This window comes from Vicia villosa, linkage group LG4 (genome assembly GCF_029867415.1).
Source record: "Vicia villosa cultivar HV-30 ecotype Madison, WI linkage group LG4, Vvil1.0, whole genome shotgun sequence".
In the NCBI taxonomy this organism is placed as follows: Eukaryota; Viridiplantae; Streptophyta; class Magnoliopsida; order Fabales; family Fabaceae; genus Vicia; species Vicia villosa.
Genome location: NC_081183.1, coordinates 187048558 through 187054114, shown reverse-complemented (window position 1 = coordinate 187054114; position 5557 = coordinate 187048558). Strand labels below are relative to the sequence as shown.

Here is a 5557-nt window from a genome sequence, read left to right as displayed (position 1 = left end):
ACCGTTCCGTAAGGCCGATGACCTTTCTCGTAGGGTTCTTTCACCCACAACCCTCCGAATAAAGCGGAGTCCACGCGTTCCCTAAAAGACCGCGTCTCCCCTTAAACATCGGGGTGGTTAGCCCATGATGGAGACCACGTGCTGGTCTCCACTATACTCCTAAAATCCCGACCGTCTCCGAATTGGGCCTGGGTATCCAGTCCAATGACGAGATCTTGGCCCAGCGCTGAGGGCTATAAATACCTTCTTTTACTAGAGGGCCAGGTAACTTCATTCATTCTCACTCTTACCTTGTACTTGCACTCTGATCGCTCTCTCTTTTCACTTTGGCATCGGAGTACCTTGCAGGTACACCCCCAGTCACAGAAGTCCAAATTATTGCAGACCACGAAGATCTGTCTGATCAGGTACGATCAGTTTTTAAGTCACACAATTGACTTTTTTATTTCCTTGTATTTTTATCTTCAATTGACATCAGAGTCAAGTTTTCTAATTGTATGCATAATTGTGTTAGAGTAAAGATATTTTGAGAAAAATGTAAAAAAATGTGGTGGTTACTAAAACAGATCTCCAATGTTTAATAGTGAAATGTTTGATTATTAAAAAGATAAATTGTATCGTTTCGTTTTATCTTAAGATGTTTATATTTGGAATTTGATTGAAGAAGAATATAATGTTCTTGTTAATTATGTTGGTGTAGAGATACTCATAAAATATATGAGTGCAAAACAAAATAAAGATTGCAAGATGTGTATTAAAACCAAAAATGACCTTGTAAATTTTATTTCGAAGAGTTTGACCAAATCACAAAGACACTGATAAGAATATCATAATTCTTAATACATAAAATATGAAGGCAACATGCAAGTCGTACAATCTATCCTAAAGCGTATTAAAAAGGTCGTGATACGAAGTTGTATGATTAAAAGAAGGTATATAAGATTTAATTTGTACTATCTATAACAACAAGATAAATTTACTTTTTGGTATTTTGTACTATAAGAACTCTTAAACTTACTAAAAAGACGTGCATTATTTTAAGAATGCTAAAACGACACATATTATTTTAAGGGGTGTTTTCAATAATCCTTAAAGTTGTATAGGATAATTAAGAAGATATAAACATGTGAAAAAGTATAGTATATTTTATTATTTTATTTCTTTTCTATTGAAAAAAATAATAGGTCCTACCGGGAGTCGAACCCAGGTCGCTGGATTCAAAGTCCAGAGTGCTAACCACTACACCATAGAACCTCCTCATACAATGTATCTTATCTTATAAAATATGAATTTTAAAAATCAAAACTAGTGAACTCATAAATTATTTTAACTTTTTGAATAATTTTCATATATATATATATATATATATATATATATATATATATATATATATATATATATATATATATATATATATATATATATATATATATATATATATATATATTTATAAAAAAAACTATTGAAATATTAAAAACAACCACTAATTTTAAAAATAAAAACATTTTAAATATGGAGAAGCTCTGGTAGAATCAAAGAGAAAGAAAAATTGTGCACTAGTTTAGTATCAAAGAATTATAGTCGAATTGTATGTTAGTGCTTGATGCACTCTTGCTTTAATGAGCATGGAGATCGGATTGACATTAATTGGCCTTAGGCCATTCTGAAACAGTTGTCCTCCCAAGTCATTCCTATCAACCTTGAAGCGAGTATTATTGATGCATGATGTAATGAGGTTGATCTAACAATATGGACCAATATTGACCGTTGAGAACTTGCCCTGGGAAGGGATATCTCTAAGGTGACGTTGAGAAGAGGTAGCTAACATATGAAACATATACATTTAATTCACTAAATGCAGACAAAACCTTGCATGAGAGAGATCTCCGTGTACACCGATGTGCATAGAGTAGGGATAAAATGCACCTAGGCCCACTCGAGTGCACTCTAATGAGTTACAAACTCGATAATTCATCTAAGCCGCTGGTGTGATCTTAAATCTTCCAATGATTCATAATAGTCTATATTGGCACTCTTCGTGCCTATAAAGTGGGAACTTGAGTCTCATATTTATTTTTTACTTCTTTTACATTTCTTAAGGGCAATTAGAGATGGAGAAATTCATTCATCGTTATTTCTTATTGTTGAAGATTCTTCACGGTTAGGTTGCTTTATTTGAATCAAGTTTCATTCAACTTGATTTCTCCAAGGACCTCAATTAAAACACAAGGTATTTGTTCTTTCTTACTTTGTTCATATCTAAGCTTTCATTCATGCTTGAATATGAAAAACATAAGGAACCTAAATTTAGATATTATTATTGTAGACCTTAGTGATGTATAAGCTAGCGATGTTGATTCTAGTATTGAATCATAGGTGGTTAATCGTAGTGATAGAGAGCTCTCATCTACTAGAATGGATATGATACAAGTTAGGTCTATGTTTACTTTTCAGGAAATCCAAATGAATAACCTTATTCGTGTAACAAACCTCACATAAGATCCTGTGATGCATAATGTTGCTAGGAGCTTATATTTTACACTTAAGCATAAGATTTCCAATGATGAAGTGAGACAGTTTTTCTAAAAATATCCAAGTGTTTGACTTACGGTAGCCATATTTTGGTCTTTGAGCAATTAAGAGGAAATAAGGAAAAAGGTGTCGTCACCTGTCTCCTTATGCTAAGGATTATGCGTGGGTGAACCACGAATTTATGAGAATATAGTTCTTCTATACATGCAATGATATATTGGGGTATGATTACTCGATTGTGCGACCAACATAATACTCAATTTTTGCAAGAATTTTTTTCATAATTTTTATTTGTGAAATGAGTACCGTTATCCATGACAACAGATTATGGAACCCCAAGTCTAGCTAAAACTTTATTCTTGAAGAATTTTTGAATGTTGGTGGTTGTGATATTATCTATTGCTTAAACTTTGATCATTTTATTGAAGTAATCCTCTACCACAAACAGAAAATTTAACTACCATAGATCTAGTGGAAAATGCCCTAGTAAGTCCATGCCCCACTAGGATAACGACCACGGAACAATTAGAGTAATGAGTTCATAAGGAGGGGTAGCATGAATGCCTTTATGTTTCTGGAACATTTCACACTTCATCTTATATTCTTTGACGTCTTGGACCATTTAAGGACAATAATATACTTCAATGAGGAATTTCTTAGCCAATGCTTATCCTCCAAGTTGTTATCTGGATATACCCTCATGGACCTCATTAATGGTTGATAACACTCAGTCATTACATAATATTTACGAACAATTTCAAAATAAAAAAATTGGTGGAATTATGACCAAAAACCAAGCCAAAAGGTTGAAGGAGTGAGAAAAATCTCCAAAGGTGAAGAAAGATGGGACTTAGTGAAAATTAGAAGAAAAAGGAAGGAAAAAAGAATTAGCCACGGTTTTTCTCATGGTCGTGATGCTGACATCATGAGCACGATGATGTCATATCGCAATCGCGATTGATGCTAATGCGGCCGCGATGACGCATTTCCCTAACATGCATTTTTCAGATTTTTAAAGGAACTTTTTGCTACTTTTTAAGGGGTTTTAAACTTTAGAGAGAAAGTGAAGGCCAAGAGCTTTGGAGCATGAATTTGGAGAGAATTAGAGCCATTGGAGAACATATTTTCCATTGATTTTGATGAATACTTCTTATCAACTCATAGTAATTGTTAATTTCACTGTGTATAGCTAAGTTATTTTATATTAGGTCTTTTGAGATGAACATAGTTGTACTCAGTTGGATCATATGATTGTTTGAATTCCTTTATGTTACAATCATTATTTAATTATTCTGGTTCGTTAACAACTTGCGTCGTTCTAGCACTCTCTCGGAGCACTAAAGCATGGTGGGATAACTGACCATATTTGTATTGTTGTTGTTTGTTAGCCATTTTCTATAATCAAACAAAAAAGTCATATCATAATCAAAGATGTGAAAACAATGTATAAGCAAACAAAAATAAGAAATAGAATGAAAAACAGAGAAATCTATATTTTATCATCCGTATTGAGGATTCGGACTTTGAAACCTAGATTACAAATAAAGAGCATAAATCAGACCAAACATAAACCCTAACCCTCAAATATCCCAAATATAAGTAGGCATTGCATTTCTATTGGATGTAACCTAATGTAACTTAACTATACTCTATGAAACTATTGAGGAATTGCATCCATTAAAAATAAAATAAAAAAGGTAAGGATATGAGAAACTTGCAAAATCTGAGAGATAAATGTGCTTAGTTTGAATGAGAAAGAGTAAAAGTTGATTAAGTGATTGGTTTGAATAAACATAAACAAGTATTGAGAGCAAGGTTGAAAAAATGTTGGATTCAGATGAGCGAGAACTCTGTTATGTTATTGATGGAAGTTGAAAAGTTTGTTTCAAATGTAATGGAGTAGGGAGGGAAAGACTATCCGCATACACTAAAGTGAATGTGTCCATATTTCAGTATTTGAATTTGAATCTGGATTTCAATTTTCGGGTTTAGTTTTTACTTGTATTTAGTGTGGTTTTTAGATTGAGTTTGTTGTGATTATGGTGAATCCAAATTTCAATCTCCGAACTTATTTGTGACTTGTATTTCTCGTGGTTCTGAGATTGAGTTTGTTGTATTTAAGGCGCCTTTGGATTTCAATTTCCAAATTATAAGGGTATGTTTGAAATTTTGCTTTAGTAGTTAGGTAAGTAATATATGAGGTGCAATGAATAATCTCCACTTTCTTTTTTTTCTTCTAAATAAATAGTGAATTTCATTTTAAGAATGAGTCAATCTTACATTTTAAAATGTTGAAGTTATATTAAATGTAGGCAATTTCTTAATTCACTCCTTGATACTTTTAGGCACCTAGTACAATTCCATTTATGCCCCTTATTTCCGGAGATACATATAAAGACACACATTTTTTTGGCCAATATTTTTCGGAGCTACATCTACGGAAGTATTTTAAACTGGTAAACATTGGAAAAAACTTCAAAATAATTCAGTTCAAGGAAATTTCTGTAGATGCATATCCAGAACATCTTAGCACCAGACTTTTCCGTAGATATAGCTCCGGAAGTTTCTGCTACATTTTAAACCTGCATGATCACTCCCCCATTGTTATTTTTCTTCTTTCACACTCACATTGTTAGAACAAGATTTTGTTCTGCACTTTATCTCTAAGTTTTGATGATAACAACACATATATTTTATATGTAAACAATTTTGTTTCTAATGTTTTCTTGAGTGTGTAGATCAGAAGCTCTGCATGATTTAGGACTATTGTCTAAATAATCATCAGATATGATGTTGTCAGGAAGATTATCCGCTTCTACGTCAGAAGGAACATTAGTAGTTCTATAGAATGCTGAATGTTAATCAGAATGTGATCTCTTGTGTACTTCTCAATAAGTTGCTGCTTCAGAAGTCTCAAGTATCTCCAAAAGAAATAGGTCAACAAGAAGTTGTTGCTTAAGATCAGAAAACAAAGTCTATATCAAATATAAGTTGTTGCTTCAAAGATCAGATGTCAAGATATGTT

The 5557-nt window shown here is 32.6% G+C and overlaps 1 non-coding gene across 1 annotated transcript; it reads right to left on the bottom strand.

Annotated features, from left to right (window-relative positions):
• Positions 1–1182: 1182 nt before the first annotated feature.
• On the bottom strand, positions 1183–1254 carry TRNAQ-UUG (transfer RNA glutamine (anticodon UUG)). Its single transcript has one exon. It is a non-coding gene; the product is annotated as a tRNA-Gln (tRNA).
• Positions 1255–5557: the final 4303 nt, after the last annotated feature.